At 39.5% G+C, this 18,121-nt stretch overlaps 1 protein-coding gene across 1 annotated transcript in view; it reads left to right on the top strand.

The window, feature by feature from the left end:
• ANKFN1 (ankyrin repeat and fibronectin type III domain containing 1) overlaps positions 1 to 18,121 on the top strand; it is a 185,304-nt gene that overhangs the window by 95,432 nt on the left and 71,751 nt on the right. The window lies entirely within an intron of this gene.

Raw genomic sequence — 18,121 nt, 5'->3', positions numbered from 1 at the left:
AAATCTAAAAGCAATAAACAAGGAAAATAACTACTTAATGCCCCAAAGACAAAAGACTATCAAAACAGATACAAAAACAGGACAGGATGGTTACAGTAGGCATCCAAAATAAAACACCTGATGACTTTCCAGTAGAAGAAAAGGCACTAGAAGTACCTTATAGGGAATTCAAATCTCTAATATTCAGAATTATCCAAGAGTTGAAGCAAAAAGGAGACAAAAATGAGGAAAAAATAGACAAATTCATGGAAAATACAGACCAAAAAATGGAAGAATTCAAGAAAATATACAGGAACAAAATGCTAAAATAAATTCACTAGAAATCATACACAAACAACAATTATAAATCCAAAAGATAAACAACAAGATTTCAGAAATGGATAGCGTCATCGAAGGGCTGAGGAATAGGTTTGAAATGATGGAAGACAGGATCAGCGAAATTGAAGACAAACACCTTGATACAACTCTGTTTGAGGAAAAATCAGTAAAAAAGAATGAAGAAAAATGAAGAAACCCTAAGAATTATGTGGGATACAATCAAAAGCAAAAATCTTCGAGTGATCAGAGTTCCAGAACGGGGAGAAAACAGAAAACACAGAGAGAATCACTGAAGAACTGCTGACAAAAAACTTCCCCAATATCATCAAAGATGAAAAACTGACCATCCAAAAAACTCAACGAACCCCACAGGGCATAGACCCCAAAAGAAAATCACCAAGGCATATCATAATCACACTCGCTAAAACCAAAGACAAACAAAGAATCCTGAGAGCAGCTTGAGAAAAACAAAAAGTCACATACTGAGGAGAAACAATCAGACTAAGCTCGGATTATTCGGCAGAAACCATGCAAGCAAGAAGGCAGTGGGATGACATATATAAAACCTGGAAAGAAAAAAATTGCCAGCCAAGAAGAATATATCCTGCAAAACTCTCATTCAAATATGATGCTGAAATTAGGTCATTTCCAGATAAACAGAAATTAAGGGACTATGTAAAAACCAAACCAAACTTACAAGACTTATTAAAGGGAGTCCTTCGATCTGAGAATAAACAACATCAGACCACAGGCTGAATCTAGGACACAGGATTGTACTAGCCAGATACCAACCTAGGAAATGAATTCTTAAGAACTATCCAAAGACAAAAGAATTACAACAGGGAACCAGAGAGGTTAATCTGTAAATGACAACAACATCAGAACAATAAAAGAGGGAATAAACAGTGTAGGTATAGAACCTTCTAATGGAGAGGAAGGCAAGGCGATACCAGGTAATAATAGACTGGTTCAAACCTAGGAAGATAAGGGTAAATTTCAAGGTAACCACAAAGAAAGTTCACAAACCTACTCTTCAAAATAAAAAAGAAAAACATAAAGTCTCAGTAAAAACAAAACCTACAAAAACAAAAGACATGAAAGAAAATCCACAAACAAAAGGAATTCAGCACAGGAGTGCAAGAGGAACAAAGAAAACATCACAAAAAAAAAAAAGCACTACAAAATGACAGCAATAAACTGACACCTATCAGTAATTACACTGAATGTAAATGGCCTAAATGCACCCATACAGAGATGGAGAGTGACGGAATGGATTAAAAAACAGGATCCATCAATATGCTATCTATAAGAGACACACCTTAGAAACAAAGACGTAAATTTATCAAAAATCAAAGGATGGAAAAAAATATATCAAGCAAACAGCTACCAAAAAAGAGCAGGAGCGGCAATACTAATCTCAGATAAAATAGACTTTAAAACAAAATACACCATAAAAGACAAAGAAGGACACTATATAATGATTAAGGGGATGATCCATCATGAAGCCATAACCATAATAAACATCTACACACCCGATGATAGGGCTCCCAAATACATAAAACAGACTCTGACAACATGGATGAAACTGAAGGACATTATGCTGAGTGAAATAAGTCAACCACAAAAGGACAAATATTGTATGAGACCTCTACTGTAAAGATTCATGTAAAAGTTTACACACAAAAAGAAACAATCTTTGTTGGTTACGAGGGATGGGAGGGGTGGCAGGGGAACTAAATAGACAAGAGATAAGTGGTAACTTTGGTGAAGGGTAAGACAGTGCACAATACTGGGGAAGCCAGCATGACTTGTACAAGGAAAGGTCATGGAAGCTCCATAGACACATCCAAACTCCCTGAGAGACTGAATTGCTGGGCAGAAGGCTGTGGGGACCATGTTATGGGGGAACATCTAGCTCAATTGGCATAACAGTGTATAGAGACAATGTTCTACATTCTACCTTGGTGAGTAGCATCTGGGGTCTTAAAAGCCTGTGAACAGCCATCTAAGATACTCCACTGGTCTCACCCCTTCGGGAACAAGGAAGAATGAAGAGAACAGCATAGAAGGAAAAGATTAGCCTAAAGGACTAATGGACCACAGCTACCACGGCTTCCACCAGACTGAGTCCAGTACAGCTAAATGGTGCCTGGCTACCACCACTGACTGCTCTGACCGGGATCACAACAGAGGGTCCTGGACAGAGCTGGAGAAGGATGTAGAACGAAATTCTAACTCACAAAAAAAGACCAGATTTACTGGCCTGACAGACTGTAGAAACCCAGAGAGTATGGTCCCCAGACATCCTTTTAGCTCGGAGCTGAAGTCACTCCTGACGTTTACCGTTCAGCTGGGGATTGGACATCCCCATAAAACAAAATGGGACTAATGAGGCACAGCAGTCCAGGGACAAGGACTAGAAGGCAGGAGGGGACAAGAAAGCTGGTGATAGGGAACCCGAGGTTGAGAAGGGACACTGTTGACATGTGATGGGGTTGTTTACCATTGTCATAAGGCAATATGTGTACTAACTGTTTAATGAGAAACTATTTGTTCTGTAAACCTTCATCTAAGGTACAAAAAAAAGAAGAATTATCTATGTGAGATCAGATTGACGACAGCAACCCAAAAGGTTTGATGGGAAGCCTAGGGGCCAGTGAGTTGAAGATAATGGTGATGGAATAATTTGGAAAAGGATAGTGAGAATAGCAGCACAACTGGAAGAATGTAATCAATGTCACTGAATTCTACATGTAGAAATTTCTGAAATGGTATATCTTTGGCTATGTATATTTTCACCAAAAAAAAAGTCCTCCAAGGTTGAGAAGGGAGAGTGTTGACATGTCTTGGGGTTGTTAACCAGTGTCATAAAACAATATGTGTACTGACTGTTTAATGAGAAACTGTTTGTTCTGTAAACCTTCACTAAAGTACAATAAAAAAATTAAAAAAAAAAACAGTTTTCAGTCTCAGTTGCTTCATCTGTAAAATGAGAAAAAATATTGCCTACCATATAGGATTGCTGTGAGGATTGGGTGAAATATTTGTAAGTTAATCACAATGCCCTAATAAATATTAGTAGATATTCTCTCAGCATACTCTAAAGATCACTGAATGTTAAACTTCCTATAATCTATTATCTGTTTTTGTTTAATTCAGGACTTTCTTTTTTACCTTTTTTTAAATAACATTATGCACATGCCATATTTTAAAAGGTAATCCATGACTTTTTATAACAAATGGATCGATTTTCTTAGGAAAAACTGCCAACCCTACTCTTTGTCAATGGTTCTTTCCAGTTATCAGAAAACACCTGACCTAACTCTGCATCGACTAGAAATCCCCTTCATTTGGGCATTTAATGTTCCTATAGTCCTGAGGACTATCCTGGAATCCATAGCCCACCCTTCAAATGTGTTCTCAAACAGTAGGGTATAGATGAGGCAAAAAAAGATTCTGTGCACATTACTGTTTCTTGAGGTCCAGCTGATAACAAGTGTTTTCTCACCTCATCCCAGGGAGAGAGGGAAGTGACTGGCATTTCATTCATTCAACAGCTATTTTTGGAACTATTACTCCATCCAAAGCACAGTCTTCATTGGCCACTTATGGGGGACACAAAAATGAGTCAGCCACAGTATCTACCCTGAAGAACTTAGAAGATAAAACGTTTGTTTATTTATTCAACACAAATTTTTCAAATGCCTACGATGTACAGATCTTCTTCAGGCCCTGGGGATGCAGTGGGAAGAAACAGACAAGCTCATGGAGCTCACATTTTCTTGGGTAAATAAGTAAACTAATAAATAAAGAAGACAAGTTCAGATAGTGGTAAATTCTAAGAATAAAATAGGATATTGTGTTAGAGCAAGAGGCAGGAATGAGCTGGGTAGAAATAACTTGGTGAGTTAGAAAAACAAAGTAGAGACGAAGCAAAGTGGATAAAAGAATGGTAGGAGAGGGGGTTTCAAAGAAGCAGGTAGGAGCCAGATCATGATTCTTATAGACCAGTGATGGGCAAACTTTTTCTGTAAAGGGTCAGATAGTAAATATTTTAGGCTTTGCAGACCACATGGTCTCTATTGCAACTATTCAGTTCTGCCATTGAGACAATACATAAATGAATGAGCATGGCTATGTTCCAATAAAACTTTATTTATGGACACAGACAATTGAATTTTATATAATTTTTACATGTCATGAGATACTATTCCTCTTCTGATTTTTTTTTCCTATGTAAAATTCATTCTTAGCCCAGAGGCTATACAAAAGCAGGTGGTGGGCCAGATTTCATCTCTGTAAACCTCCTTTCTTCATTTTAAAAAATGGACAATAATATCAAACTGCAAGCTCCCTGATGCCAGGGACCATGTCATTTGCCCCTCAGTTTCCTCATGACCTAGCTGATCAGTAATCTAGCCTCCTTTCAATAAGTAGTTATTGACCTACTATGTGCTATGTCATCTGCTAATAAGATAGACAGTCACTGCGCTCATGGAGCTTACAGGATTGAAGAGATGATTGCACAAATTGATAATTACTGGTAAACTCTAAGAATAAAATTCACCTATAACTTCTGATTGAGCCTGGGATTAAGTCCTCAATCTTTCTCCATCTTCTAACTTCAACTTCATCATGTCCATTGGTGACTATTCGGAGAGATATAACAAGAAACTAATGTTGTCTTAAGGAGCCCTGGCTGCACAATGGTTAAGCACTTGGCTGCTAACCAAAAAGTTGGCAGTCTGAACCCACCCAGTGGCTCCATGGGGAGAAAGACCAGCCAGTCTGCTCCCATAAGGATTACAGCTGAGAATTCCTTATGGGGCAGTTCTGCTTTGTCATATGGGGTCACTATGAGTTGAAATCGACTTGACGGCATCTAACAACAACAACAACATTGTCTGGGGGATCAGGGAAGGCTTACCTGCGGAAGTGATACTTACATTGATTGCTAAAGGATAAAGAAGAGATAACTAGTGAAATGAAAGTCAGAAAGGAGGAAGAGTTATGTGTGAAATTTCTGATAAAGGAAGGGGCTGACATGTTTGAGTATCTAAAAAGAGGAAGAGAACCAGTGGACACAATGAAGTTGAAGTTAGAAGTTGGAGAAGGCCCAGATCAGCCCATGCTTGGTAGGCAGGATAAGGATTGAGGACTTTATCCCAGGCTCACTTAGAAGTTAGAGGTGAGTTTTGGAGTCAGACAGACCTGGCTTTAATTCCCAGTTCTGCTACTTGTTAAATGGGTAGAAGACTTAACCTATCTTGCAGGAATATTGTGAAAAATAAATGATGAAATTATCTGTGAAAAAACCTGGTAGATTTTCATTAAGTATTAGTTTCCTTTCCCTGGAGTACAGGGTAAGCATAGAGAGTTGTGTGAAGTAAGGCTTAGAAATGAGGTTAAATCTCCAACTCTAAGGAGTCCTTATTTTGTAGATCACAGGGAGCAGGGTGGCACTATGAAGACTGTCCCCGACTATTAATGTCTACAGTGTAAGTCAAGCCTACTTGATCTGAGCCCCTACTCCATACATCTACAAGAAAGAGCAGGGAGGGTGCCTGAAGATCGATATGGCATGGGTTCTGTCCTCGAGAATTTTAATTAATTAGTTAAAGTTATAAGGAGGAAAGCAGGATGTTAAAGAAGTTTCTAGGTGGTGCAAATGGTTAACTCACTCAGTTGCTAACCACAGATTGGCAGTTCGAGTCCATCCAGAGGCTCCTCAGAAGAAAGGCCTGGTGATCTACTTCCAAAAATTCAGGCATTGAAAACCCTGTGGAGCACAGTTCTACTCTGACACACGTGGGGTTGCCATGAATGAGAATCAGCATAACGGCAACTGGTTTTATGATGTTAAAACTGAAGGTAGTAGGGAAATGAAAGAGAAGCCAAAGAGTTACAGTGCGTCTCTCTGAATGAAGCCACGTCCTTTGGCAGGAAATTTAGAATGTCTTTGCTTTACCCCTGTGACTGGTTATTTTAATTCCATGAGAGACCACCAAGATTCAGAAAGCTAGGAATTGCCCAAATATCTAAGACATTGTGTGTAGAAATCCACAGCTGATTCTGGCTTTCCTTGCTTTGTATCCTTTAAAAACGTCCAGTAACTTTCCAGAGCTTTCTCCCTGAAGGCAACAAGGGCTTCACTCTGCTGTAAACAAAACAAAACTCTCTGAATCCCAGGATGCTTCCCCAGGAGGAGCGCTCTTATCCTCTGGGAGAGGTGTCAGATGCTGCCTGTTCTCAGGGGCGGGGAGCCCAACAGCCCCAGCCTGCGGGCCCCTAATTGTCGCTTGGTTTTAGTTCAGCTACATCCGTTGCAGCCTTTAAAAAGCGTATGCTTCTTTGGTGATGGAAAAACTGTCATATGCACAGTTTCTTTTTAAAAAATTAGTCTAAAACAACTGAAAATCTACCTGGACATCTTACAACTCAAGGATATGGCTGTGTTCCAAAGAAAAAGAAAAAGTAGAGAAGTTTATCTGAATTAGTGACCTATGTGCCTATCTTCAGTCCACAGTGTACTAAAAGTGCCCATTCATAAAGCCTGATCATCATAAAATCAAATGATATACTATGTAATGGTAATAAAATACTATGATTTATAATAATAATGAAGCCCAGAGAATCCTGTTTAGGCGTGGAGATCTCTCAGGCCATCAGGAGTACTGGACTGGTATGTCCTGCCTGATGTACAATCAACATCAAGGTTTCCATTTGCCAGCCCTTGACTCTGCTATCTTGGTTGCTCAGTCAAGTCCACTGAACTTTCCCCTGCAGGCTGTGTCCTCCACCAGTTCCTGGGCCAGCGGCTTGGGCAGAAAGAAGTGACACAGGGAGTCTGGGCACATGTACTGCCCAGGGTCTGGGGCTGGCCACTGTGCAGACCTCCCAGTTGGTGACTACTCGGTAAATGAACTTCTGCCCCAGATTCCCTCACTGTGTTCTCCAACCTCTTAAAGGGATATACAAACCTCATTCTTAACTCCTGGTAACAGAAAGTTACCTGTATGATGCCTGGGAAATCTACATCCCTCGGACACTGTGCTGTGCTGGTCAGTATACAGCTACCCTCCCAAGGTCCACCTGATCAACCACCTAGCATTTATCCAGTGGTGTACTGGTTCTCTGAAAAAAAGTATATACATACATATACACATGCATATATGACTATTATAAATTTATGGATATAAAAGATCTGTAACCACCACTCATCTATTAGTTTGTCATACTGTGGCGGCTTGTGTGCTGTTGTAATGCTAGGAGCTATGCCACTGGTATTTCAAATACCAGCAGGGTCACCCATAGTGAACAGGTTTCAGCAGAGCTTCCAGGCTAAGACACACTAGGAAGAAGTGACTGGCATCTACTTCTGAAAAAATTGGCCAGTGAAAACCTTCTGAATAGCAGTGGAACAGTGTCTGGTATAGTGCCAGAAGATGAGCCCCTCAGATTGGAAGGCACTCAAAATATGACTGGGGAAGGGCTGCCTCCTCAAAGTAGAGTCGACCTTAATGATGTGGATGGAGTAAAGCTTTTGGGACCTTCATTTGCTGATGTGGCACAACTCAAAATGGGAAGAAACAGCTACAAACATCCATTAATAATCAGAACGTGAAAAGTATAAAAATATGAATCTAGGAAAATTGGAAGTTGTCAAAAAGGAAATGGAACACTTAAAGATCAATATCCTAGGCATTAGTGAGCAGAAATGGACTGGTATTAGCCTTTTGAATCAGACAATCATATGGTCTACTATGCCAGGAATGACAAATTAAGAGGAATGGCATTGCATACATCATCAAAAAGAGCATTTCAAGATCTATCCTGAAGTACAATCCTGTCAGTGATAGGCTAATACCCATACACCTACAAGGACGACCAGTTAATATGACTATTATTCAAATTTACAGACCAACTACTAATACCAAAGATGAAGAAACTGAAGATTTTTACCACTTCTGCAGTCTGAAATTGATCAAACATGCAATCGAGATGCAGTGACAGTTATTGTGATCGGAATGTGAAAGCTGGAAACAAAGAAGGATTGATAGTTGGAAAATATGGCCATGGTGATAGAAACCACACTGGAGATCTCATGATAGAATTTTGCAAGGACAACAACTTATTCATTGCAAATACCTTTTTTCAACAACTTAAACGGTGACTATACACATGGACTTCACTGGATGGAATCAACAGGAATCAAATTAACTACGTCTGTGAAAAGAGACGATGGAGGAGCTCAGTATCATTAGAACAAGGCCAGGGGCTGACTGCAGAACAGACCATCAATTGCTCATATGCAAGTTAAAGTTGAAGCTGAAGAAAATTAAAACAAGTCTACCAGAACCAAAATACAACCTTGAGTATATTCCACCTGAATTTAGAGACTATCTCAAGAACAGATTTGACACATTGAACACTTAATGACCAAAGACCAGAAGAGTTATGGAATGATATCAAGGACATTACAGGATGGTGCACGACTAGGCAGTGTTTTGTTCTGTTGTACACAGGATCGCTATGAGTTGGAACTGACTCAAAGGCACCCCACAACAACAATTTACAAATAATAATAATACAATATACAATATGCTTTATTGTAAATTCCATATAACCTATTGAGTCTCTCAGAATGCTTTTGTGGATTTTTATCAGTATCTTGAATCTGTAGCCAAACTATAGCAGCAATTAACAAGTGTAGTTCCCATGTAAATGTTGGTTGATATTTTCATTTATTTAACAAAGTAAAAAAAAGTGAAACAACAAAGACCCATGTTGGAACTTCACTCATTCATTGTCAATGTGTGAGCAACTTATTTGTTGAATCAGACAATAGTTTTCAAGTACAAGTACTGGAAGAGTGTTTCCTCAGTTTTTTGTGCTATTTACAATGTAACAGCTACCGAAACTTTAAAAAAAAAAATTTCTTTTTATCGTACTTTAGATGAAGGTTTACACAGAACAAATAGTTTCTCATTAAATAGCCAATACACATATCGTTTTATGACATTGGTTAACAACCCCACGACATGTCAACAGTCTCCCTTCTCGACCTTGGAGGACTTTTTTTTGGTGAAAATATACATAGCCAAAGTTACACCATTTCAAAAGTTTCTACATGTACAATTCAGTGACATAGATTACATTCTTCCAGTTGTGCTGCTATTCTCACTATCCTTTTCCAAATTATTCCTTCCCCATTATCTTCAACTCACTGCCCCCTCGGCTTTCCATCAAACCTTTTGAGTTGCTGTTGTCAATCTGATCTCACAAAGATAATTCTTTTTTTTTTTCTGTACCTTAGACAAAAATTTGCAGAACAAATAGTTTTTCATTAAACAGTTAGTACACATATTGTCCTATGACAATGGTTAACAACCCCACTACATGTCAAGCTACTGAAACGTTTGAATTTGATCTGCATTATTGACATTTTCTCCATCACTTTCTTTAGTCTAGATGAGCCATCCGCAAATTTCTTCTGCAAAGGGCCAGATAGTATACATATTAGGCTTTGTGGGCCATATATGGTATCTGTCACATATTCTTCTTTGTTGTTGTCGTTTTACAACCCTTTAAAAATGTAAAAAGCCATCCTTAGCTCCCGGACCCTACAAAAGCTGGCTGTGGGCCATATTTGACCTATGGAACTGGAATTTGCCGATCCCTGGTCTAGACAATCCACAAAATAACAAATCAAGCCATGATTTGTAGCAATGGTGCCAATACTGCCTCCATGGCTGATTTCAAGCTACCAACATGATGTCACTGAACACAGAGTTGGGAAGAGATGCAGAGTAGCTTACTGTTATGTAGTATTTCCATTATACAGAAACAGTAGATGTCAGTAACCTCAAGAGCGTAGTAAAATGCAGAGAAATAGGGAATGATGAGTTTTGAATATTTACTATCTTTCTTTAAAAGACAGTTTATTTAATTTTAAGTTTATATAATTTAATTTTGAATGATGCCTGTGTTTAACCACTAGCTCAACAAAATTCCTGAAATTTTAACAAGCAGCTCTCATCAGCCATACAGGCCAGCTCCAGCACGACACTGTGTTTATCTCATCTAAAGGCAGATTTGGGGCAAGTTCTGACTTCCTCCACCTTCCTGTTTGTGCTGCCTCTAAAAGCCACCCTATTTCGACACCTAGTCTTAATTTGACATAAATGACTGGATTTTATACTGCACTTTGTGATAAATCTGAGACTTTCCCAACTCTCAGTTTAACATTCTAGAAAAAAAGAGTGGGTGAATCTATATCCTGTATAGATGAGTAGGTGAGAAATAGCCTATAATTTATTTTTTTAAAAATTATTTCGATACGATCTGGGGTTTAGGGATTACTTATGCTTCCAATGCCTCCACTAGTGCCGATTTGTCAGACCTTCCCAACCCAAAACTGTGGAAGTTACTAAAGGAAGTTGTGTGTGAAGGCACCCCTGGCTAAGTGTCCAAAGAAGAACATGAGAGTTGAAGAGTTCCATGAGTCTCGACAGAGATATCAGGCTGGCAGCAGCTGACGTCTGGAAGACTATTACTCATTCCACAAGCATCTCACCGGCCCCTAATGTATGTAAATGGTTTTCACTCAACTGCTAACTTTAAGATTGGCAGTTCAAACCCACCCAGAGGCGACATGGAAGAAAGGCCTGACCATCCGCTTCCCTAAAGATTACAGCCAAGAAAACCTACGGAATAGTTCTACTCTGAAACACATGGGGTTGCCATGAGTCGGAATCAACTTGAAGGCAACGGATTTGGGTTTTTTTTTGTTTTAGCATATGCAAAGCACCCTGCTAGGCATTGAAATAGAGACAGACCTATTATTAGTAGTAAGAATAATAAAAAAATGATGATACCTTTCATTTAGAAGCCAGAGGGAGCAAGGGAAAGATTAAATTTAGGTAAGTGCCCTAACAGGGTGAGTTATGAGGAAGGAAATAAAGAAGCAAGTGGATGAAACTGTGGAGCAGATATTTTTTCATGGTTACTTGCAGTGCTTATGTATGTTTCAAAACCCTGAGAATTTAGATGCCTCTTCTTTGTATCTGTATCTGAGTGTTTTTCTATCATGTGGCAGGCAATAAGAGAGTACACAGTGTATACAGATAGGCACATATTATTTTTGTGGATGGCAAAATCTGACATTAAATAAATGAACACAGCCTTCCGAGTCCAACTTTGCTTTTAATTTTCTAGAAGTAGTGGATGCAGGAAGCCTTCTCTAGTGTCCTTCACCCCTCACCCCCCAAAAAGCCTTAATTTAAATCATTGTTTTTCTAGGGAAATTTAATTTGGGAAAAAAATGTTTTTCTAATTAACTGGAAGACTGTGTGCTATGCAAACAATAAAGATTCTTGTTTGAAAGTAATGCTTGCCCTGCTCCTAGGACTACCAGGGGAATTTAAAATAAAAAAGGCAAGCGGCTCCGAACTCGTATTTTGCCAGAGTTAAACAGAATCCCCAGACCCAGAGTTTTCACGTCAGTTCCCAATTTAAAACCCACAAGTGTTGAGTGGGTTCATGCTTCAGCAAGACACATCTTCTCATCTCTAGAAATGACTGTATTTGATCTTTCTCTGGTTGCTCAGCACGTCCCTCACTCCGTCTCTCTTGCTCTTGTGCTATGGTTGGCCTGGAAGGTTAGAAACTGCACAATTAGATGGATCAGGGGAAGATTTCATAATGCTCTGGTGTTGGGCTGAGCAGTCTAGCCAAACTCCGTTCGTTAGCTAAGGCGCCAGGGTGAGTGTGGCCAGTAAGAATGCTGTTTTGGTTCCATAGAAGTGTTGATAGGGAATGGGAAATAAACTTTTTTTTTTTTTTGTTTCTGAGAGGCAGTGTGGGCAAGTGAAGAGAGTACAGGATACCAGGAAACCAGAGGCCATGAATTGATCTCCATCTCAACCACTTACGGGGCAGCTCAACCAACGTCCATTCTTGTTTACCATACTTTTACGCAGCAGCATATTTCTGCTGATCTTAGACTGTATACATTCGGAAGCCAAGGATCAAGTATTCAATTCACTCAACATTTACTGAGTCACCTACTCTGTGCCAGGTGCTCTTCTAGGTGCTTTGAAGACTAGGATGAATCAGGCAGGGTCCCTGTCTTCAAAGAGTTTATAGCCTGTAGAGGAGACAAATCTCTCTTTAAAAAAAAAAAAAAAAGGCAATCAAGCAAGTGCAATGTAAGAGGCATACTAAAATTTCTACAGGAAAATTGACACGGGAACAATAAATTTTGCTCTGGGAAGCTAGAAAAAACTACAGAAAGGAAGGGACTTAGAACTGGGCTTGTTTGAATGAAGGGGTAGAAGAGAGAAAACAGCATGAGCAATGGCTCTGAGGTTTAATGGTCAAGTGATCAGTGAGGCTAAAGTGGAGGCTTGGGTGGGACCTGAGCAAAAGAAGGAGAGTATAGCTTTTACATGGACTCCTCATCCTGTGTGAACTGGACAAAACAACTCTAGGCTTTGAGGCATTTGAGACATTAGGGAGAATTTGCACAACAGCAGGGGTTTTTTAAATCAGTTGTTTGGGAATTAATCACAAATTGTTGCAATATTCTCTCTTTAGAGGGCTTTTATTTTTGCAGTACAAGTCTTTACCTTTTCAGAAAGCTGTCCTTCAACTTGAGAGTGTTATCAGCTAAAGCAGGAGTATATTAACCATACAGTCCATACCATAAGGTTTGAACTTCACCTGAGCTTGAGACTACATTCTCTGCTGGTGGACCCTAACACTTCTAGTTGTAAATTTTGTACCCTCCTTGCTGATTTTGTGACATCTCTCATCACATCATAGACTCCAGGGGAGAAGGCCAGCCATTCAGGGGCTCTTCTTCTTCTTAGGCTTTAGGCCTGTAGCTTATAAAGCTGCCATAGGGTACATGGTGGTGTTTAGCTAGAACTTTTCTGCCCAGATGGCTTTCTATTTCTTAAGCGTAGGGTCACTATAAGTCGAAATCGACTCGATGGCAACAGGTAGATAAAAATTAAATATTTGTTAAAATAACAAAGAATCACATTGAACGTATTCATAGTTATTTGATATAAATATAGTGAATCAGAGTTCGAGCCAGAGCTAAATTTTATGAAATCCTAACACCTAGGTTTTGTCTGGTACCTTTCTTGCAAATTTTCAACTGCAATGAGCCACTGCATGGTTAACCCTGCTTCTACTTCCCAGTCCTAAGTAGAAAAACAGTTGCCCTGATCTTTATCTTAAAATTATAAGTCCTGTATAGTTTTAAACTTCATATTCATGGCTTCTGCCCTTCAGGGATTTAGAGCAGGCTTCTAAGTGATTTTCCCATGACTTCAACATTAAGTCTTTATACTACCTACACACAAATTTCCAGGGACAGCATGCTAAGTTGCCTTCTTAGAACTCCCCATTGGCTCTCAAAGTTACTCCTCCTCTCTCTGTTCCCCTGCCCCCATATTGTCTTTAAATGACTGGAAGCTTCTTTCTTCTCCATGTGGCTTCATGCTAAAGGAGTCCACCAACCCAAGGAAGTACACAGAGGTGAAAGATGGTCCGTTGCCCCAGAATAGACTGCCTATTCCTACAGGGAGAATGTTTTTCCTTCAATGTGAATCTTCTTTTCTAGCCCCTTCCCTTTTGAAACCCAGACATGTAATAAAAATCTATTTAGACTTAATACTTAAAACTATTAACTCCCAAAGCGAGCCCTGGTGGGGCAGTTGTTAAAGTGTTCAGCTGCTAACCAAAAGGTGGGCAGTTTGAACCTACCAGCTGCTCCATGGGAGAAAGATATGGCGGTCTGCTTCTGTAGAGATTTACGCCTTGGAAACCCTATGGGGCAGTTCTACTGTATCCTACAGGGTCGCTATGAGTCAGAATCGATTTGATGGCAGTGAATTTGATTTGGTATTAACTCCCAAAATAAGCCCACACTTCCTTACAAACCTGCTTCTATTCATTTTTACTTTGTTTTTTTTTTAAAGAAGGAAGACTCTCTTTTCCACCTGATACATGCCTTGTAAAACACATTTCAATAGAACATGAACAGTTTCTATTCAAAATGAAATGGGGTTTCTTCAGAAATTTTAAAGATTGTATCTTTGAGCAACTTTTAACTAACCACTTGCCGAATAATTTAGCATTGTTCCCGCTAATCCCTAGCTCTTCTTTTGGGAAGTCGCCCCGAATCCTTACCCTAGAGTCAGATGCCCTGGATCCCCAACTTTCTGCTTGGAGCTCCACCACAACAATCAATCACACATGCCGCGATGGCAACCAAGGATATCTTTATTTCCAGAATTTTCCTACATCCTTTGCTATTTCTAGAAATCCTTGCACATTTGCTACTGGTTTTCATTTTGTTTTGTTTGTAACAACTCCCTCAATGTTACTTTTTTTTTCCCCCTTTAGCTAGAATTAGATGAGACAGTATTCTCTGATTAAAAACCCTCACTATCTTGACATTCGGAGACTTGGCTTCCCAAGCTATTAGCTCATCACAAAATAAAACATTTTGGAAATACACACACACACACACACACACACACACACCAGAGCCCTGGTGGCGCAGTGGTTAAGAACTCAGTGCTAACCAAAAGGTCAGCAGTTCAAATCTACCGGCCGCTCTTTGGAAACCCTATGGGGCCGTTCTACTCTGTCCTATGGGGTAGCTGTGAGTCAGAGTCAACTCAGCTGCAACTGGTTATATATATGTTTTAAAATATGTGCTTGTATGGAGGTGTAGACCTGATTTGAGAGTTAATAGATAATCATTTAATTCTAATTAGATTTTGTAACATGACTAAGTGTCAGAGGGCAAGTACCTGGAGGAGAATATTTACATGGAAGAAAAATATCTTCATGATGGAAAAGCAATATATATATATTTTATATATATATATATATATACATATATATACAGACACCATATTTTTACGCCAAACAACGTGCACCTTCTACGTTTGTTTGCCAACTGCGCCCTCCCCCAACAAGGTACTTGGAAAACACCACTATGCCAATTTTTTTTAATGTTGCTGTAAATAAAATTAGCATAACACATTTATGAAAATATTTCAAAGTGGGGAGGTCGTGGTTGGCAAACAAACATAGAAGGCGCACTTTATTTGCATAAAAAAACTGTATATATTTGATTTGGAAAATATTTTGTAAGTACTTTCTATGCACCAAGCACAAACGAAGGCACTAGAGAGGAAAAAGTGAATGGTACTTTTCCTCAAAAGTGAATGACACTTTCACTGTTCTCTGGTTTCTTGTGATCTAACAAGAGAAAGAGACATATACAATAAAGCATAATACAGTGTAATAAATCTTGTATGCATAAAGGGCTCTGGGAGCACAGAGACATGTGTATTTAATTAATTATTCTTGAGGAATTTAGAGGAGTCTTTGCTAGATCTTAAAGGATTAGTAGGATTTCACCAAGCAAAGGTTGGAAGATGAGCAAAAGACACAGAGGCAGAAAAGTACACAAAACAATTAGGTGACAGGGACTTATATAAAAGGGACTTTCTTCCTTTTGGGAAATGGCAGGAGATGAGGATAGTAGTGTTAGGTTGGAGCCAGATTATAAAGGTCCTTGAATGTCTTGTTAAGATCCCACTTTATTCTGAAAGCAACTAGACACTTTGAAAAGATTTTAAATGGAAGAATGAAATAAGTATAATTCTACCTAGAGTACCCGTGGCCATCGAGTCGCTTCCGACTCATAGTGACCCTACAGTAAGATGATTGTATATAAGAATAAGGAGAATGTGGAGCAGAAAAAAGCATTTAGGAGGCAATTGCAGAGTTGATGCTCATGATTATCAAAGCCTGCACTAAGATAATTGTAGTGTGAGAGGGAGAGGGGAACTTATGGGAGACATTTTAGAGGTAGAACCTACTAGGTTTAATGATCAACTGACAATGAGGAATTGGAGGCAAAGAACAGGGAAGGGTGCTTCAGAGTTTTAGTTGGTTGATTCAATATAAGACAATGCAGTAGCTAAAACTGAGAAAACGAGGTGAAACCTGTGTGGGCAAAGTAATTGGGAGACACTCAAGTGGAGATACACTGGAGGAAGTTAGAGCTCACACTGGAGGAAGTTAGAGCTCACACTGGAGGAAATTAGAGTTCATACTGGAGGAAGTTAGAGCTCAGGAAGGAAGTAAGACCTAGCATTACAGTTTTGAGAGTCACAGTTGGAGGCACATAAGTGGATTAGGTCATCACCCAGGATAAGCATCCAGAGTGAAAAGAGAGTCAACAAACCCCAAGAAACACCATATCAAACAGAGGAGAGGAGGAGGAACCAGGGAGAGCCCAGGAAGAGATAGTCAAAAAGGTAAGAGAACCAGGGTACAACTGAAACCAAGGAGGGAGAAGGTTGCAAGAAGCAGGGGAGGCCAAGGTGGCAGGATTTTCCAAGAAGAGGCTATCGCTGATTATTAGAGCACTAGGAATTTTGGGAGAACAATTTCAAGGGAGTGAGGAGAACAAGTTAGATTCCCATAATGAAGAATATAATGAAGAAGAGCACAGGATGCAGGGCAGCAACTCTAAAGCAGTGGAAGTGTGTGACTTGAAGGGGAAAGCAGTATCTGAGGGTGGTTTTGTTCGATTTTGAAGAATTGAAGTGCCATAGAGAATTTAAACTCTAAGGCTTATAGCTTGTCATTCTGAGATTTAAGAATGTGGAGGCCTTGTCCTTGTATGACTTGAGCCCTTTAAGCTCCTGCTTCATTTTAGGCTCTCCTTAAACCCTGCCGTGTGTAAACTGTCACTTCAGACACTTCTTACTGATGATGCACAATTTATCTTTCCTGACCATGGGTTTTACAACCAGTGGAGAATCTTATGAAAAAACATAGTGTCATGGGAAAATGGGGTGTTAGGATTTGGATGATTTAACTGAATGAACAGCCATTTGGGGGATGCTGGTGGGAGAGAGAAGTACTTAACAAGTCAGCCACAAACCCCAAATTCTAGAGCTGAAGAGAAACCAGTTAAGAAGATTGGAAGAAGGTATCAGAGAGGAGAAGGACAGCCAGGGGAGTGGTGTCCAAGACACCAAAGGAGAAGGTGTCAAATGATGCAGAGGGAAATGAAAGGAAGCTTCTTTCTGTGGAATGAGCGTCAGTGGGACCTTGACAGAGCATTTTCAGTGGCATGATAAAGCAGAAGACATATTTGGGGAGTGAACAGAAGAGAATGTCCTAACGTACCCCTTACTTCTCACACGCAGTAAATAACGTGTCTTCTATTTACAATGAAATGTAATGTGTCTGAGTGTGTGTGTGTTATAAGGAGGGACCGGTTCCTGAAGAAGGACATCATGCTTGGTAAAGTAGAGGGTCAGCAAAAGAGAGGAAGACCCTAAAGTGGATGGACTGACACAGTGGCTGCAGCAATGAGCTCAAGCATAGCAATGATTGTGAGGATAGTATGGACCAGGCAGCATTTTGTTCTGTTGTACAAAGGGTCACTATACGTCAGAAGCAACTCAACAGCACCTAACAACAACAATAGACACACAAACACGCACTGTGTCGTTATATAGCAACGGTCTCATGGGAAATATCCTTAATATAAATCAAATCTCACACTGAAAACATCACATAAATGTACATATACATAAATGTACATATATCACAATATACATTATATCTATTGAGGTTCAGAAAACTCATAGGGTGTATTAATCACTTTTGAATTATTACTTTTGTGTCTCTCTTATTGTAAAAAATAACTGTGAACCTGGAAACTGACTTGCCATCCCAAGACAGATTGTTAAAT

This window comes from Trichechus manatus, unplaced genomic scaffold (assembly GCF_000243295.1).
Source record: "Trichechus manatus latirostris isolate Lorelei unplaced genomic scaffold, TriManLat1.0 scaffold00054, whole genome shotgun sequence".
Lineage (NCBI taxonomy): Eukaryota > Metazoa > Chordata > Mammalia > Sirenia > Trichechidae > Trichechus > Trichechus manatus.
Note: the sequence above shows the minus strand (reverse complement) of the source record. Positions and strands in the feature narration are given on the sequence as shown.